The sequence below is a fragment of the Columba livia genome, chromosome 11 (genome assembly GCF_036013475.1).
Source record: "Columba livia isolate bColLiv1 breed racing homer chromosome 11, bColLiv1.pat.W.v2, whole genome shotgun sequence".
Taxonomy (NCBI): Eukaryota; Metazoa; Chordata; class Aves; order Columbiformes; family Columbidae; genus Columba; species Columba livia.
This window is the reverse complement of record NC_088612.1, coordinates 21509126-21528744: the sequence shown is the minus strand read 5'-3', so window position 1 is coordinate 21528744 and position 19619 is coordinate 21509126. Positions and strand designations below refer to the sequence as shown.

Below are 19619 nucleotides of genomic sequence, written 5' to 3'. Positions count from 1 at the left end.
ACTGCTGGACCTGTTGTTTACTAGTGCGGAAGAATTTACCCAACGGGTCAAGACTGGGGTAGTATGACTACAATTGACATGCAAGAGGTAGATATACTCAACAACTTTTTTTGTCACTGTCTTCACTGGCAAGTGTCTTAGCCACAACACCAAAGTAATGCAATCCAAAGGCAGGGCCTGGGAGAATGAAGTACCAGTCATCACGGGAGATCACGTTCAAGCCCATATAACAAACGTGAATGTGCACAACTCCGTGGGACTTGTTGAGATGCATCCAAGGATCCTGAAGAAATTGGCAGATGAAGTTGCAAAGCCAATAGCGATCAAATTTGAAGAGCTGTGGCAGGTTGGTGAAATTTCTGGAAAAGTGAAAACATAACCCCCACTTTATTATTTATTATTTAAAATCTTTGCTGAGAACATAGACAGTGGGATTGAGTTCACCCTCAACAAGCTTGCAGATGGGACCAAGTTGAGTGACATGGTTGTTACTCTAGAGGGAAGGGATGCCAGCCAGAGGGACCTTGACAGGCTAGAGAGGGGGTCCAGGCGAACCTCATGAAGTTCAACAAAGCCATATGCAAGGTTCTGCACCTGGGTCAAGGCAATCCCAAACACGGATATGGGCTGCGCCATGACTGAATAGAGAGCAGCCCTGTGGTGGAGGATTTGGGCATATTGGTGGATGAAGAACTGAATATGAGCCGCCAATGCATGCTTGCAGCCCAGAAAGCCAGTTGTATCCTGGGCTGTATCAGAAGAAGGGTGGCCTGAAAGTCAGAGGTGATTCTACCCATCTACTCTGCCCCATGAGACTCCACCTGGAGTACAGTGTTTAGATGTAGGGCCTGCAACATCAGAAATACATGGACCTGCTCAATTGGGTCCAGAGTAGTACACACAGATGATCAGGGGGTCTGGGCACCTCTCCTAGGAGGAGAGGATGAGAGATTTGGGGGTTTTTATGCTAGAGAATAGAAGGCTCTTCAGAGACCTCAAGACGGGGAGGGACACTTTGTCAGGGAGTGCAGTGACAAGAAGAGAGGCAAAGTTTTTAAAATGAAAAAGGTTAGATGTGGATTAAATATTTGAAAGAAACTCTTCCCTGTGATGGTGGTGAGACACTGGACCAGGCCTTCCATAGAAGCTGTGATTGCTCCATCTTGGAAGTGTTTAAAGCACTTTAAAGCTGGAAGGGCCTTTGAGAAACCTTTTCTTGTCAAAGGTGTCCTTGTCCATGTGAGGGGGGTAGAACAAAATTATATTTAAGGACCTTTAGAATCAAAACTCGTTCTGTGATTCACAGCTCATTCCAGTTATTATGAAGTGGGAGCAAAATATTTCAGATGAAATGGGCAGGGACTCAATCACCAGCAAGGCTTTGGCAAGCAACAACTAATGGGAGCTTAGATGCTTCATGAGCGAGGAATGTTTGTGGCCCCACAGAGCACTAGGACACAGCATAAAAGCCTGCGCTGCTCCAGGCTCTGCATCCTCCTCTCTTGCCTCCCTTTCCTCCAGGAACGAGGTAAGACTCTGTGCACTCCATCTCTCCCCATGGGCTGGACTGCTGTCATGGTGGCTACTCAGGTGGATCCTTGGGCTGCCTCAACGTGCACAGCAATAGAACTGTTGAAGGGCTGCAACCTCTTTCCTTTATAATGGGCCTGGCTGGGGAGAGCTGGGAAGATGGGGATTCTTTCAAGCACAAGGGGATGAATGGGGCTCAGCTGCAGGGAGGTCTGCTTGCTCAGCAAATGGTCAAGTGCATCCAGTGCCTCCTTCCATGCAGCACTGCCTGTTCTGGAGATGGGGTATGATCAGGCTCTCCACAGGGGCTTTAAATCCACTGAGCTGGGTCCTGTCCCAAAAGTGGTTCAGCCTTTCTGGACCATGCAACTCAGAGAGCACAGTGAGGGCCATGGCAGCTCTGTGCACACTGTGTGTTCTCAAGAGCTGATTTCTGAGACCCTTGTTCCATGCAGCCTATTTGTGGTGGACTAGTTGCATGAAACTTCATCTGGGCTTTTGCACTGGGTAATGCAGGAGGAGGTCCTTGTGACATGAGCAATCAGTTAGGCACTTCTTTGGTCCTAGGCATTCAAAACTAGCTTTAGCTGAGGTGTCATACCTGTTGTACATGTCAGCAAGATGAGCTGGAGGCAATTTCTGAACTTACAGTTAAAAGGCAGGTGGAGGACAGTGAAGTGCATCTGCAGAGAGAACTGAGGACAAGAAAGACAGACTGAAATTGTGTTGTGTCTGTGCTTTGTGCTTCAGCTTTGCCTCCCTCACCGAGAGATGTCTTGCTTCAGACCCTGTATCCCAGCACCTTGTGGTTCCTCTGGCCCAACCCCACTTGCAAGCAGCTGCAGTGAGCCCAGTGTCGCCCGCTGTGGTGACTCGACAGTGGCCATTGAGGCCTCTCCAGTGGTGGTGACCCTGCCGGGCCCCATTCTCACTTCTTTCCCTCAGAACACAGTTGTGGGATCCTCTCTGTCAGCTGCCGTTGGGAGCTCCCTCAGCACTGGGGGGGTTCCCATCTCTTCTGGGGGCTCCCTTGGTCTGGGGGGGTCAGGGCTGTGCCTGCCTCCACCCCGCTGCCGACTGAACTGCTGAACCTGGTACATCGTCCCTTCTGGAGCAGGAAGAATGATGGGGACTGCACAGCAGGAGTGTGGCCAGGCCTTGCAGATGGGCTGGGTGTCCTCATGCCAGCTGGCAGGAGGGACCTGTGCCCACGGCTCCTGGCTGCACGTCAGGCCTCGCTGTGCCTCCTCTGGCTCTGCTTTGCTCTGAGCTCCTTGAGAAAGGGCTCGTTCTCTTCTGCTTTGCTGAACCTCCTGGTGCTGGAGGAGGGTGCTGGAGTTAGGGACTGCTCTTGCTGGGCTGGGATTGCCAGCAGGTGGAGCAGAATGGGGAAAGGCAAGTGCTTTGTGTTTCAAGCTTGTCCTTGGGCAATGGGCTGTTCTCTGTGTTGCCCTGAACCCTGCAGATGTGTTTCTTGATCTCTGTTCTGTGCCACTGCTTTTGCTCCTTCTCATTAAAGACTTTGCGCAGCGTAGCTGGAGACTCCTGGTGGTTTGTCCTCCTCCTCTGTCAGTTGTTCAACCGCTCTGCAAGAAAGAGGGAGAACCTGCTCTTTCCCATGACAATGACTGTGTCCCTATGCAGAAACAGTGCCAGGGTGGGTGGAATTCCCTGACAGGACACCAGAAGCAATGGACAGGAGAGGAAATAAACTTAATGCCAGAAACAATGGTGGTCAAGATGGGGAAAAGGTTCCCAGCAAGGCTGTAGATTCTCCATCTTAGAAAATGTCCAACAGCCAAACAGACAAGGCCCTCAACAGCCTCCTCTTCTTGACCCTGCTTTGAGCCAGGCTTGGCCTCCATGATCTACACCTCAGCTCTTGTGTGATCTGCTGAGCCGCTGCTGGATCCCCCATCCAGAAGCAGCCATCAGGAAGAAGGGAGCTGAGACAGGGCAGGGCCAGACCTCGGGAAACCTGCAGAGGTTTGTTGGGCACAGGGCAGGAGAAGGGGCACTGATGTCAGTGCCAGGGCTGGGAGCACAGGAGAGGAGGGCTGATGGGAATGCATTAAAGAAGTGACCCAACAGCAAGGCTGTGCATGCAGAGGAAAGCTCTGAGAGAGCTAAAACTTGAGGTCCCACTGAGATTTGAACTCAGACCAGTGGATTCAGAGTGCAGAGTGCTCACCATTACACCATGGGACCTGCTGAACACCTGTTGTCTTTCTCCTGTGGCCACGCCACTGCAGCCATATTGTCCTGGGTGAGCCTGGCACTCTCTCCATCTGCCTGGCCACCACCAAGTACAAACGCTCTTCCTCCAGGGCCACCAGGCACCCGCTACTCACAGGGCTTTTCAAGGGAATGCCAGAGCTATTTGCACAAGCCTCACATGCCTTCTGTTACAAGATCCAGGCTGCTAAGCCCTGAGAATCTCACTTTCTGTTCATAAGACCTGGTTATGAAGTTTCCAGCATATGCTCTTCAACATTGCCCCTCACAGAGTGCATTGATAACCCAGAGTTGGGTGGTTTGATGCTTGTACTTGTGCTCTCTGCTGCTGCTTCCCTGCACCCCCATGTTGAAGACCCTGCATGATCCAGACTGCTTTCCTCTGCTAGGATTGTCTTGGCTGACTTCAAACCCTGGGCCTTTCTTCCAGGACACACTGTTCCCTTCTGTCCCAAAGTAGCCTCTCCCTCAGTGAGAATGGCGTTCATCTCCTAAGGCTGTTCCAGACTCCTTCACACCAGGCTCCTTTACCTGCACGAGCAGGATGCATCTTCCCTCTGCTCTTTCCCACTCTTTTCGTTTCTTCCTCCTCTCTCAGCCTGGCCTTTTCTGCCCTTTCTCGAATATGTCTTCACAGGGGGGCCACACACATTGCTGATGGCTCAGCTTTATGGTGCAGCAGGTGCACTGCAGAGCTGGAACTGTCCACATCCCACACAGGTCTTCCCCTTACCTCTTGACACAGAGGTGGTTCCCACACTAACAGGCTTGTCCTCCTCCCCAGCTGCAGAGCCCTGATGGTCCCCTCTTGTTCCTGGGAAGGTGGGGACTGAGCTGCCTGGTGGCAAGTGGGAAACAGCAGTGTTCCCAGGACATCCCCTGCCTGCTTGGAGGAACTGTGTGCTGTGCTCTGGCTGCTGGTCCACAGCCTCCTCTGCCTTGCTGATGGGCACTTTGGAAGCAGTGCCTGCAGAGAAAGCAAAGGAGAAGGTGTCAGTGGCAGAGAGAGGGGGCTCAGGCACTGGGACAGCCCTGGGCAGCCCTGGGTGTCCAGAGGGCAGGAGGGCAGCAGTGCAGGGAGCACCTGGTGAACGCTGCAAGGGAGAGGCAGTGTCTGGTGGGGCTGGAGCGAGGCCAAAAGCAAGTAGCAGAGGATGGTTTCGATCCATCGACCTCTGGGTTATGGGCCCAGCACGCTCCCGCTGCGCCACTCTGCTCCCCCCAGCAGCTCTGCAGGGACCTCCCCAGCCCTGCCTGATGCTGCCTGGACCTGCCAGCACCAGCGCTGCTGCTCAGGCCTCCTGCCCTCCTCTTCCCTGCACCCATCACCAGGCTGCATCGAGCTCTCCCTGCAAACCTCAGTGTCCCCGCACTCAGGCTGGCAAGTGCAAGGGCCTTACTTTGTCCTTCTCCCCTCTTCGGCAACCCTTGCTGTACATACAGACTGGGGGACCAGATGCTGAAGAGCAGCTCCACGGAGAAGGATCTGGGGGTTCTGTTTGACGTCAAGTTGGACATGAGCCAACAGTGTGCCCTGGCAGCCAAGAGGTCCAACTGTACCCTGGGGTGCATCCAGCACAGCATGGCCAGCCAGGTGAGGGAGGGGACTGTCCCGCTCTGCTCTGCACTGGAGCGGCCTCACCTGAGACACTGTGTGCAGGGCTGGGTGCCATGGGATAAAGAAGATATTAAGCTACTAGAGAGTGTGCAGAAGAGGGCTAAAAAGTTGCTCAAGTGTTTGGACAGGAAGCCAAGTGAAGAGCAGCTAAAGTCACTGGGTTTGTTCAGCCTGGAGGACGCTGATGAATAAAGTGCACTGGAGTCTCTATGGGGTCCCTCAAAAGCATGGGAAGACACAGCCCCGTATTTACCCTAATCCCAACCACAGGTGATTCCTCCTCCTTTCCCCATTGACTGAGGTACTTGGAGCACACAAGCTTTGCTATCTGCCTTCCGTTTTCAGCCAGCAGCATCCCCTTATGTGTCCCCCCACCAACATTCCCTGTAAACTGACTGGTTAAACCTATAAGTTTTAGCTTGGAGAAGAAGAGACTAAGGGGTGACCTCATTAATGGTTATCAATATGGAAAGGGGGAGTGTCAGGAGGATGGAGCCAGGCTCTTCTCGGTGACAACCAGTGACAGGACAAGGGGCAATGGGTGCAAACTTGAACACAGGAGGTTCCATTGAAATCTGAGAAGAAACTTGTTTGGGGTGAGGGTGGCAGAGCCTGGCCCAGGCTGCCCAGGGACGTTGTGGAGTCTTCTTCTGTGCAGACATTCCAACCCGCCTGGACACCTTCCTGTGTCACCTCATCTGGGTGTTCCTGCTCCATGGGGGGATTGCACTGGATGTGCTTTCCAGGGCCCTTCCAGCCCCTGACACTCTGGGATTCTGTGATAAGTCTGTTACACTCCATTTTGTCAAGATACGGGCCTGGTCACCTCTGTAAAGGCAACTAAAAAGGTATCTGTAAATATGTTGGCAACAAGAGCAGGTCTAAGGAGAATCTCTATCCCCTGACAGATACAGAGGGAAACAAAATGACAGAGGATGACCGAAAGGCTGCTAAGGTATTAAATGCCATCTTTGCAGCAGCCTTAATTAGTCAGAACAGTGGTGCTCCAGGTACCCAGCCCCCTGAGCCAGAAGACAGGCGTGGGGAGCAGAATCAAACCCCAGTAATCCAAGGATAAATGATTAGCGTACTGCTACACTACTTGGACATCCACAATTTCATGGGGGCAGATGAGATGCACCCAAGCGTGCTGAGGGAGCTAGCGGAGGTGATCTCTGAGTCACTTTCCATTATCTATCAGCAATCTTAGCCAACTGGGGAGGTCCTAGCTGACTGGAAGTTGGCTAATGTGATGCCTGTCTACAAGAAGGGCCGTAAGGAGAACTCAGGAAACTACAGACCTGTCAGTCTAATCTTGGTGCTAGGGAAGGTCATGGAGCAGGTGATCTTGGGTAATATCACATGGCCCATACAAGAGAACCATAAGATCAGGCCCAGTCAACATGGGTTTATGAAAGGCAGGTCCTGTTTGACCAACCTGATCTCCTTGTACAACAAGATGACCCACGTAGTAGATGAGGGAAAGGCTGTGGATGTTGTGTACTTAGATTTTAGTAAAGCTTTTGACACCTTATCCCACAGCATCTCCTGGAGAAGCTGCAGCTCATGGCCTGGATGGTGTATCTGCAATGGGTAAAGAACTGGTTAGGTGGCTGGGCCCAAGGAGTTGTGGTGAAAGGAGCCAAATCCAGTGGGTGGCTGGTTATGAGTGGTGTCCCCAGGGCTCTGTACTGGGCCCAGTTTTGTTTAATCATTTTTTCAATAACCTGGGTGAGGGGATTGGGTGCACCCTCACTAAGTTTGTAGATGACACCAAATTGGGTGGGAGTGTTGATCTGCTGGCAGGTGGGAAGGCCATGCACAGGCATGTGGACCAGCTGGATCACTGGGCAGAGGCCAATTTTCTGAGGTTCACCAAGGCCAAGTGTCGGGGCCTGCACTTGGGTCACAACATCCCCATGAACGGTGCAGGCTCAGGGAAGAGTGGCTGAAAAGCTGCCTGGCAGAAAGGGATCTGGGAGTGTTGATTGACAGCTGACTGAACATGAGCCAGCAGTGTGTCCAGGTGGCCAAAAAGGCCACCAGCATCCTGGCATGTATCAGGAATACTGTGACCAGGAGGACTAGAGCAGTGGTTGTGCCACTGCACTCGGTGCTGGGGAGGTCTCACCTTGAATAGTGTGTTCAGTTTTGGGCCCCTCATCATAAGAGGGATATTGAAGTACTGGAGAGAGTGCAGAGGAGGTGATGAAGCTGGTGAAGGACCTGGAGCACAAGAATGACGAGGAGCAGTTGAGGGAACAAGGTCTGTTTAGCCTTAAGAAAAGGAGGCTGAGGGGAGACCTTATTGTTATCTACAACTGCCTGAAGGGAGGTTGGAGAATGGAGGGGGTTGGTCTCCTCTCCCAAGAAACAACTGATTGGACAAGAGGAAATGGCCTCAAGTTGCACCAGGGGAGGTTTAGATTGGATACAGGAAAAAATTCTTCATGGAAAGGGTTGTCAGGTATAGGAACAGGCTGCCCAGGGCAGTGGGGAGTCACCATCCCTGGAGGGGTTGAAAAGGTGTTTAGAGAAGGTTCTTAGGGACATGGTATAGTGCTACAGTTGGGTTATGGTTGGACTCGGTGATGCTGAGGGTGTCTTCCAACTGAAATGATTCTATGATACGATTCCATGACATGGAAGTGTAATCCAGGCTAAGACTGAAGGTGCTGAATGTCTGAAATGGCTGAAAGACCCACAACACCTCCAAAAGAAGCACTTATAATCAATCTTCTGCATCCCACATAAAGGCTGGGATTTGGTACCCAAGTGTAAGTAGATATCTAGTGCTCTTAGAAACGTCCTTAATTCACAGGCATGGAGTTTGACAAAGAACCTGCAACAGATGTCTCCAGGTCTGGATCCAAAGGCAAAGTCAGGGTAGGATACTCAAGGACATTTAACATGTCTGTAGCAGTTCATGTAAATACAGATCAATTGTTTCACCGTTCACCAGATCCCTCCACGGGGCTGACTCAAGTCAAATGTTAACAATATCACGCTCAAGTTATGTCCACCCAAAACATAACACACACTAACTCTCTTCAGCTATACAGGAGCTCTGAATGACCACAGGGTCATTCAGATGCCTTAGCAGAGTTGTTAATTTCATGTCTTAGACATCTAGGACACCTGCATAGGACTTCCAGCTCTGCCTCAAGTCCTGCAAGAGGCACAAATGCTTCTGTATTAGAAGCTGGAGACCACATGGGCTAACATACACATTGCATCTAAATATGATGGAAGGAGCATCAAGTCCATGATTATCTCAACTTTGATATAGATCTACACAATTACCTTCTTAATGTGTTAAACTACATGAGATAAACCGTCGTTTTCCAGTTTCTTTCAACACAGTGTCCTGAGCTTTCTCTTAGAAACATGTCCTGCAAGAGGTACAAATGCATCTGTTTTAGAAGCCGGAGACCACATGGGCTACCATACATATGGCATGTAAATACGATGGAATAAGCTTCAAGTCCATGAATATCTCCCCTTTGATTCATATCTAAACAATTAACTTCTTAATGTGTTAAACTACATGAGATAATTGTTTGTTTTCCAGGCTTTTGCAATACAGTGTCCTTCTGAGCTTTCTCCTTAGAAACAGGAGAGGTGGAGTAAACTACATTCTGAGCCTTGTCCTTGTTTTAGTCACATTCCTCCAGGAACATGAACTTTTCCCTAGCATTTTTTTCAGGGCAGATCTCATCTCCTGGTTCCTAAGAGTGTAGATCAAGGGGTTCAGAGCTGGGGTCACAGCACTGTACAGGAGAGACACTTGCACATCCCTTTGAAGGGAGCTTCCTGAGGAGGGTGGTGTGTAATTGAAGAGCACTGGAATGTACAACAGTGCCACAACAGTGAGGTGGGAGGCACAGGTGGAGAAGGGCTTCCATCTTCCTTCCTGGGACCGGACCTTATGGAAAATGAAGCAGATGATGTAGAGGTAGGAGAGGACTATGAGAGAAAAGGAGCCTAGTGCAACAGATGTGGTAATGACATTGAGGAGGGTCATGTTGAGGCTGGTACTACTGCAAGCCAAATTCAACAGTAGCTTGATGTCACAGAAGAAGTGATGAATGTGGTTGTGGCCACAGAAAGTCAGCTAAGAGGTCATGACTGAGTGCATCATGGCATGCACAAAACCAATGGACCAGCTGGCTGCAGCCAGCAGCAGACAAGTCTGGGGGCTCATGACAAGGGTGTAGCGCAAAGGATTGCAGATGGCCACGTAACCGTCATAGGCCATGGTGGCCAGTAGCACAGCCTCAGTAGTTCCCAGGAAGTGGAAGAAGTGGATCTGAGCCAAGCACCCACCAAAAGAGATGGGCTGATGTCCAAAGAGAAGGCCAGTCAACATCTTGGGACCAGTGACTGTGGAGAAGACAATGTCCAGGCAGGACAAGTTCCCCAGGAAGAAGTACATTGGTGTGTGAAGACGGGGCTCAGCTATCACCACGGTCACAATGGCACCATTTCCCAGAAGATTGGTCAAGTAGAGCAAGAGGAAGAAGATGAAGAAAAAGTGCTGCAGCCCCTGGATATCAGTGAGACCCAAGAGGATGAACTCGCTGAGCTCTGTCTGGTTCAGCATTGCTAGAACAGAAAGAAACAAAAGCAAAATGTCAAGGTTCCACAGTTGTGAGCAGCAAGAGCATTACAATACTTCAGACATGTTATCAAACACAATAGAAATGATGTGCGAGTGATGTATGTATATATGAAGTAAAACATGGCTAATTTCTCACATTCGCCCACATTCATATTTCAGTTGTCCTCATTTGTAACTTCCTGCTGCAACCCATGATCTCATCAATCAATCTCATATCTCATCATGTGAATCACTCTTGATGCTTTCTTTCCAGTATTGTACCTACATTTCATTAAGTGGATTTCAACTTTCACATTTTATTGGTTGCAATCTCTTTCAGACAATTCTTCCATCTGAAAAACTGCACAATTTCCAATTTTGTATAAACAGCCAGCAGAAGGTGCCCCAAGGTATCATACAGTCCTCAGCATTTCTTTTGGATGTTGATGAGAATAAAGGAAGAGGCTGCCTGAGCTTGTGATCACAAACTGCTTTTCCTATTGGAATGTATACTTTGCCTAAAGAATGTCTCTAGGTTGCTCAGCAGCAGACGAATGGGACAAAAGCCAAGATCTCATCTCCCGCAATACTGTGATGGAGCAAGACTGAACTTGCAGGAGACGAGTTACCTGGTGCAAGTTCCAGACGAACGGGCTCATCCCACTGAAAGTCGGTCATACTGCCCAATGAGACAACACGGTCAGTTCTGTCACCATCGTTCGTCTTCTGAAATGCAAATGGGTACACACTTGCTTTCAGTTTTTTTTCATAAAGAACAAAGAACAAACTCTTGACATTATTCTACTAGAGCAGGCAGGCACAGCTATTTCTGGCTTACAACAGAGACCCCAAATTTTACAAGATGAGTAGTTTTCTCTGTACATTCAACGCAGTGATGATTAAGATTGACAAATCCAACTAGAAAAATATAATTACTTGCAAAATATGCCTTTTAAATAGGTTAGAACATATACAGATATATCTCACAAACTTTCTTGTCCATCCTGTCTTAGTTTATACCTCTACTGAAAATAGGTGATTTTTGAAAACCATTATGTGAGGTCTCCATCCCAATCACTCCTTTTCTCATGCTTCCTTAGCTTATTATTTCAGCGTGTAAACAGGAAACAAGCAGAGAACTTTCAAACTGATTATACAATATAAGACCTTGAGCACGTAGGCTGAAGATAATTTATGCACATATGAAAATACTTCCAGTCTGATCTTTGAACAAGCTCCATTGGAAACATTAGATTTGATAATATTACAGCCTTATCAACATTTTAGTGTGTCACCTGCACTGCAAGAGTTAGAGATGCCATTCTCTGTGCAATACCAATGCTTCAGTTTCTTCCATGGGATTTGCCACCTTTAGGCTCCAAAGCCCTCCTCATTGAAATGCATCTGCAGAAAGACAGCATTTCATTCAGGTGTGTTCCACTACCTCCTCTGGTTCTGCCTGTTTTTCTCACTCAACCACAGGTGATCTAATCCCTTTCCTCTCTTCCTTCTGAACATCTTTTTTTTTCATCTCCTTCTACTAGTTCCCTTCTGTTTCACAGGTGCTGACTAATATATAATCTAAGTAACTGATGAACACATCCAGACAAATAGTTCTCCCAATCTGCTTTTTTCTTTTATTATTTTTTTTATTACTTTAAGACTCTACGTTAAATACAAATGCAAAGACAAGATTTTTCATGCTGAAGCTTGCCTATTTTTCCAACTATTTATCTGATTAATCATAAAAAAACCATGAATTCTGCACAAACCTCACTGTCAATCAGCACTTTTCTCATTGTAGTAGTGCTCTCTGATTGAGAGTTAGAAAGCAAAGCTGAGGATAAATCAGAATATCTTGTGGAGTTAAGAGACCGAGAATTTCTGCTCTCCTTTTTTCTGTGGTATCTCCTTGACATTCTTGTAGCTGAGAGATCAATGCTGCAGCTGTGATGACAATGACTACTATGAGTTCTCAAGGGCTTATAGTTATTCAGGTAGGATGCATGGAGGAAGCTTTGCAAATGGTACTAGAAATCTCTGATGACCTCGTTAGAGGAGGAATAAAGATTTTCCTTCATGTCCAAAATGTGCAAAATATCAACAACCTCATGTGGGAATTAAATTTCCTATTGCTTTGTTCAGTCTCCTGAGATGAGATTTCTGAATCAATGGGGAATTGAACAGCAACATAGTGTTGCCTGAAGAAAGTGCGTAGATGAGCACCCGTAAAACAGAAAAGATAAAGTGAAACAGTCCACAAAAAACAAACAACCAATCTACCTCTCCTCCTCAACACCCCCCCCCTAAAAGATCTAACACAAAGATCTCCATCTCGGTGCACAGAGTTTATGGCTGGAATTCCTCCTGAGTTGTGCAACCCCAGCTGACCTGAAGCAGTGTTTGGGCAACATTTCCTAAATCTCTTTCAAATATTAGAATTAGAATTAGTATTTGTGAAACCTCACATTTGTTCCATCCATTGTGCTCTCTTTGGATTTCTGATGTTTTATTTTCGTTGTGGTTTCACAGATAAGGATGAGATTCTGGCGTCTTTGTAGCAAAATACTTGCCAAATTTGCATCTCAATGTCAGGAGTCAGCCCAAGGGCTCCTGGTTTCCTTTCTGAAGCAAAACAGCCACCCATAGAAATTGTGGGATCCGTACCAAGGTCTGGCTGCCCTACATACCACTCCAATAGTAAGACAGTTTTGGATATTCTTGGTTTAGAATCCCACACCCAGGTCCCACCAGCAGCAGAGAGGAGATTGAAAATAAGAAGCTATAAGATGATAGGACAGACTGCAGAGATGAGGTACAGGGCTCACCAGGTGAGTGCATTGACTGGCCCTGTTTTCATGGGACCAGTCCATTTTTATACCCTTTCCTGTTTACCCTGCCTTTGTTTGTCCCTGTTTACCTTCATCGAGTCATTGATTGACAAGTTTTGGTTCTTCTCAATGTCTCTCTTATCGTTTGTCCCTTATTACCATGTCAAGGGAGTCAGTTTATTCTGCAATTTTCTGCAACTGCGTAACCATCGTACCTCTCACACTCCCCTCTCTTGTGGGGAGAAAATTAAAAGGAAGTGGAAAGAGTTGTGGATCAAGGTAATGACAGTTTAATAAGGAGAGAAAAAGCTGTGTACACAAGCAAAAATGGACTTAATTCACAACTTCACATCATCAGGCATATGTCCAGCCACTTCCTAGGAAACAGGGACTCAGCATGCCTAAGTGTGGCTTGAGAAAACAAACACCTTAACTGTGAACGTGGTCTCATCCTCCTCCATTTCCTCAGCTTTTCTTGCTGTGCGAAACCTCATATGGTATGGAATATCCCCTTGGGCAGTTTGGGCAAGCTGTCCTGGCTGTGTTCCCTCCTAGTCTCCATCCTATCCCAAGTCTAAGGGTCTTTGTGGAGAGAAAGACTTGACTCTGAACAAGCACTGCTCAGCAATGGCCAAAATATTGGTGTTTTTTCAACACTCTTTAAGCCAAAAATGCAAAGCACACACCACACTAGCTGCTAGGAAGACGGTTGACTCCATGCCAGTCGGACACAGTATAATCTCCATGCCATCTGCATCATGCTCCGGTCCAACATTCTCTGAAACATCAAAGTATCCTCTGACCATTCCATTCACACATTGTGTCATTTCTATAATCAACTGTAACCTTTCCACTTGCCTGTCCCACAATGCATTAAAATCTTTCATCCTTCTACCCCATACCTTTATTTTCATTTCCTATTTTATCCATTTTTTATTCCCAAAATCCACTCTTAGCAACACTTGTTACTTTTGCTACTGTGGTGGATTGTCCTTGGGCTGCAGCTGGACGCCCACCCAGCTGTTCTCTAATGTCCCCTCCTCAACAGGACAGGACAGGAGGAGAAAATAAGATGAAAAATCTTATAATATGCTGTAAGAAAATAGATGCACAAGTTACATTTCATTTTGATGAACACTCCCTCTGGCAAGCCAGAGAAAGAATCAGACAGAAAGTACCAGGTTCAATGAGTTATGGATCCATCCCCTACCTTAGCTTTCCCTCAGTCTACATGAGAAGGGAACTAATTAAAACAAAGCTACCGCAGCGAGCTGGCAGTCTTTCAGCTTACCCTTTCTGTCCTGAACTGAGCAAGTTACTAGCTAGTTTGGGAAAGAGATCTTTGTTCTGAGTGCAAAAAAAACAGATCAAGTCTAGACTAGAACCCAGTCTCTCGCACCAGCAGCAAGGACACTTGCTCCAATCATGAGCTACTAACTTGATTCTCAACGCATTATGGAGGGTCCTTTCTTGAGGGGGAAACGATCCAGGCTATAACTTTCGCATTCATTTAGAGGAAACCAAACATCTGTTTCCCAACCCAGAGAGTTTGTCTGTTTAATGGACATGGAGGTAGAGGGGGTTGGGGGGATAAGAATTTTGTAATCTACTTTGCAATATTCCTACTATGAGCTGGGTTCACTTCTTTGTTTGCAAGGCCTGAGGTGCAACAACTATAATTAATTCTAATACGTCAAGTAATAAAGGGCAGATATTTCAAGGATTTAACTGCAAAGAATTACTCAAATAGCACAGGTCTTTTGAAAAGCATTTCATTTCATTCATAAATAGCATTTATTTTTTTTCCATTAGGGAAACACCTATAATCTTTGCATCTACAAGGAATCCATCACCTGGAGAGCGAAAAAACAGTCATCTGCTTCCCAAGTAACCACTTGTCAACACATGTCCTCAGGCTTTGCTTGACTTCCTGGTTCCTCAGGCTGTAGATGATGGGGTTGAGCATGGGAGTGACCACGGTGTAAGACAGGGACACCATTTTCTTCATGTTGGATGAGAGGGTGGACTTGGGTCGCAGGTGAATGATGCCAGTTGTGCTGTAGAAAAGAGTCACAACCACCAGGTGAGCTGCACAGGTGGAAAAGGCTCGCCTCTGGCCCACAGCCAAGGGGATCTGAAGAACAGCATGGATAATGCAAAGGTAGGAGATGGCTATCAGAGAAAAGGGTATCATCACTATTAGGACAATAGCAATAAAAATCAGTAGTTCAAAGAAGGCTGTGTCTACACACACCAGCTTCAGCAAAGGAGAAACATCACAAAAGAAATGATCAACTGTGTTTCTCCCACAGAAGGGCAGGGTAAATAACCATGTGGTGAAGCCCAGAGCCACAGGGACACCACACAGCCAAGACCCAATGGCCATCTTGAAGCAGCGATCCCTGTTCATCAGGGTGGCATAATGCAATGGGTGGCATATTGCCGCTTGCCGGTCATAAGCCATTGCTCCTAAGAGGAAACACTCACAGGTGACAAAAAGAATAACTCAGTTGAGCTGCAAGGCGCAAGCTGTGAAGGAAATAACTTTTCTCTCCACCAGCAGAATTGCAAGCATCTTGGGGACAATGGTGAGGCTGTAGCAGATTTCTGTCAAGGCAAGATTCTTTAGGAGGTAGTACATGGGCGTGTGTAGGACAGGGTCAACGGTTGTGATCACAACAATTAGAGAGTTCCCTATCAACGTGGCCAGGAACATGATGGAAATCAGCATGAAAAACAGGAGCTGCATCTTGCCATGGAAGGCAAACCCCGAAAGGAAGAAGTGAGTAGCGATGGTTTGGTTTCCTGGCTTCATTTCCTCGACAGGTTCTGTCCTAAAAGAGAAAAAGCAAAACAAAACACACAACAAAAGGGTTAGTAGACTGGGACAGACTTGTGGTCTCAGGAATTGCTACACTTGCAAGTACAATGAAGCTTAAAATATGAATGAGATGAAACTTGGATTGGATATGACAGTGACCCCAGTGGAAAAATATCTCAGCTGGGCAACCTCTTCAAGATCATCTTTAACAGTCACAGGCTGGGATGCATCTTCTCATATTTAGGTAAACACAAAATAGACATTAAAATTTCCGATAACCATTCCGTCTTTATTTTATATAGAAACAAATGAATCCTTCCAAAGGGAAGGTCACCGTAGTGTAAGAGTGGCACCTATGATGTGACAGAAAAATTCACTGTGGATGGGCTGGATGTCTCTCAGTAAATTTCCGCATCTAAGTGTCTGCAGGCATCTAACTGTGAACCAGTCATCTTGGAACTGGTTTGTATTTAATGGTGGGAAATACAGCACAAGACAGAAGCACCATTTATTTCCTTCTAAAGTGGATGTCCAAGGATGCCAGGATTGGAGGATCATTAATCATGAAATGAGTATACAATGGCCTAATTTTTTGATAGCTGGAAATAACTGAAATATTATTGGTGCTCTAAGCCAGGTGATATGGAGATCCTGTGGCTTCCCACCTCCTGGTCTGACTCAAGCAGAAGTGATCCACCTGCATTATTTTCACTGTTAACCCTGCAAAATACAATCCAAACCTAAACAGCTTTAAATTCATAAAAGTGTTCACTCGCTTACTTTTGTTTCATCAAATCATATAAAATCCGTATTCTGAGTTTTCATTTAATGTAAGCTCTGGGAAGTAACATGATGCCCAGCATACCAACGGCTGCCCCCATGAAAGTGGCTGCCAGCATCTACACCTTGCTGCCATTTTCTGGGATTTATCATCTCAGCAGATCTGCTCACAGAATTATTTCTCTGGGAAACTTCCTGGACTGTTTCAGCCAAAAGATACTTGGTTGATTTTTGAAAGACAAAGATGAAAGGGAAAAGGGGGGGGGGGGGGAAGGTTAGAAAGTATGGATGCTGTGATTCCCTTAATCAACATATTTATCAGCAAAATAGGCAGCTACAGTTGCCGAGGTTTTCTATAGACAATAGAAATAAGCAGGCATACTGTCAGTATAATTACTGTTTCACCCCCGTAGGCATCTCAGATAATATTAACCACTGATGCCACGGAGGTTTTTATTTCTCTTGTTTGAGTGGCTAATTCAGATTTAAATATCTGCACTGCTGGTGCCTAAAGGTAGGTGAGATGGATTCCCCTTGTATGTCATAACAGCAGCTCCAGGCTCCAATGAGAAAAAATAAACACACTTATGTCTTGGTTCTGCCATAGGAATCAAGTAAGAATGAGGAACAGAAATATTACCTTATCTTACTACAACGGGTAGAGTTTTCTCTCTCTCTTCAGCAGAGGCAATAATTCTCAAGGCAGAGAGGATGAGAAATTATGACTAGAGAGAAAAAGGGAAAGGAACACCACTTTGATTTCATCTGTAAGAGGCTGCTTCTTGTCTCTGATTCCAAAGGCTCTGACAGCAAATGGGTGGAAGTATTTGAATTTTCACTTGCTCCCAGTAGGATCAGACCTCCAGTCAGCAACTTCTTAGGATGATGAGATCATGCGTTAAGTGATCTTTTTTTTTTTAATATCTTTGGGCTATATGAGTGTGCAGTATGTCTTAAGACAGGATGGGGGAGAAAACGAGATGAAAAGCTTCCAACTCAGGGAGATCACTTACAAATTGCCATCACGAGCAATTCACACTGACCCTAATAAATGCTCAAGATACGTTACTTTAACGTAATCCTAAAAAGACTCTAAGTTGGCTTTTCCTAAAGTACAACTGCTTGTTACAGTTTTTGCTCATTTGTCAAAAAAAAACCAAAACCAAACCCAAACAAATAAACTCTCCAGTTTCCTTTCATATTGAGATGATTTTGGTTTCTGTTGCAACAGATGTGAATGCTTGCTCCATCCTCCTCCTCTGAGCCTCAAGCTCTCCTGGGCTCCGCCTGCCTCTTCAGAGCATTCCTGCAGTGTGTGGTGTGTGTGCGTGTTTTGCATGGCTGAAGGGATTTTTCATCAGCCACACAGGTATATTCTCTGAAGCATCAATCTGCCAGTTTGCATGGTGAAAGTGCATGAGATAATTAAGAATTCTTATTTTTCAATGTTCATGTCCTGTTTGAGCATGCAATAGGCTCGGTATTGAAAGCCAAAGCTGAAATGGAATTGAATCTGGCCAGGGATGTCAAAGACAGCAAGAAAGGCTTCTGTAAGTACATAGGTGACAAAAGGCAGACAAAGGAAAATGTGGGCCCATTGCTGAATGAGCTGGGGGACCTGGTGACACAGGACATAGAAAAGGGGGATATACCGTATGCCCACTTGTCCTTGGTGTTTACTAGCAAGACCAGGCTTCAGGAATCCCAGACCCTAGAGATCAGGGACAGAGTCTGGAGCATGAACGGCAAATCCTCGGTGAAAGAAGATCATGGCAGGGAATAACGGACATACATAAGTCCAGGAACCCTGACGGGATGCTCCCATGAGTGCTGAGGGAGCTGGCTGACGTCATCATGAGGCCACTCTGCATAATCTTTGTATGCTCACTGTGACTGGGGGAGACGTCTGAGGACGGAAGGAATGGAAATGTCACTCCTGTCTTTGAAAAGGGCAAGAAGGAGGACATGGAGAACTACAGGTTGCCCAGCTTCACTTTGGTCTCTGGGAAGGTGATGGAGGAACTCATGAGGTGAACCTTTTCCAAGCTGTTGTGGCTTAACCCCAGTGAGCAATCAAAACCATGAGAGCTGCTCACTCAGTCCACCCGTCCCTCTTCTCCAAACAGGGAAGAGATGCAAAATGGAAAGGGGAAACTCATGGACTGACATAAAAACAGCATAATAAAATAACAAAATAAAGTAATATACTCCTACTGCTACTAATTATAACGTGTCTAAAATAAAAATAAAATGGAAATCATCTGTGAGTTGTTCTTCAACTGATTCGTCAGTGAATAGAAAGACCCTCTAACCAGAGGAAGACTCCATGCTGACATCCTTTATCTTGCTGTTGGAAGGGAAGGCAGCCTGTACATGACAAAGTGTTGTTTCTGCACAGCTTCAAAGCACAACCATGTGAGTTACTTACACCTGCTGGCATACTTTGTGCAGAAGTCATATCTGGCCCATTAAGAACCACATTTCATCAAGAAAGAAGACTCAACAGAGAAGAAGATGGAAAAAAAGCATTAGTGATATAGAACTCCAAGCAAATCCCAGCCTAACAGAGTAGTTCCTTATCGAGGGTTTTGATTGTGGGGTGCCTATAAAACCCTGGCAGATGTATTGTTAAACTCCTCTCCTCCCCCCACTTCCCACTTTTGCCCCTCCTTCTTCCCCCTTCCCACTCAGGACAGGTGATCGGGAGGGAAAGAAGGACAAAGAGAAGAGAGTTGGAAAAATTAAAAATGTTTTACTAATGCTACTAATAAGAATAGAGAAAATAATACAAAATATACAAAACCTAACTTGAAAGTCTCAGCAACTGCAGAGCCGGCACCCAAAGTCCTGGACTGGACTCTGCAGCCAACCGGAGCTGGATTCAGTCTCTCACTAGGCCTCAGTTTGCAGGGACGACTAGCAAGATCCTCTCCTAATGTCAGCCATGAGGAAAACGGGAATAGGTCCTCATGATCTCCCACTTTTATATGAAGTATTCATGTGAATGGAATGTTATACAAAGTTGATCAGTTTCTTGGTCACTTGTTTCTTGTTGTCCCTCTCGCGAGATGTGAATCTGTCCTTATCAATAAGTTTGCATTCCATTGATATGTGTGCCAAAACGTGTATCTGGTTCTCAGGGAAAATGCAACTAATATGAAGGCTTTAGCTGACAGGCAAAATCACTAAAAGACATGCTGTACA

General features: G+C 46.5%; 1 long non-coding RNA gene, 2 other non-coding genes and 2 pseudogenes across 3 annotated transcripts; 1 reads left to right on the top strand and 4 right to left on the bottom strand.

Annotated features, from left to right (window-relative positions):
• Positions 1-1390: 1390 nt before the first annotated feature.
• Positions 1391-3064, top strand: LOC135580600 (uncharacterized). Its single transcript, XR_010475520.1, has 2 exons — positions 1391-1528; positions 2281-3064. It is a non-coding gene; the product is annotated as an uncharacterized LOC135580600 (long non-coding RNA).
• Positions 3065-3666: 602 nt separating this feature from the next.
• TRNAQ-CUG (transfer RNA glutamine (anticodon CUG)) lies at positions 3667-3738 on the bottom strand. The gene has a single exon. It is a non-coding gene; the product is annotated as a tRNA-Gln (tRNA).
• A 1172-nt stretch (positions 3739-4910) lies between these two features.
• TRNAM-CAU (transfer RNA methionine (anticodon CAU)) lies at positions 4911-4982 on the bottom strand. The gene has a single exon. It is a non-coding gene; the product is annotated as a tRNA-Met (tRNA).
• A 4032-nt stretch (positions 4983-9014) lies between these two features.
• LOC135580534 (olfactory receptor 12D2-like) lies at positions 9015-9986 on the bottom strand (annotated as a pseudogene).
• A 4586-nt stretch (positions 9987-14572) lies between these two features.
• LOC135580514 (olfactory receptor 10A7-like) lies at positions 14573-17212 on the bottom strand (annotated as a pseudogene).
• Between the last annotated feature and the right edge of the window lie 2407 nt (positions 17213-19619).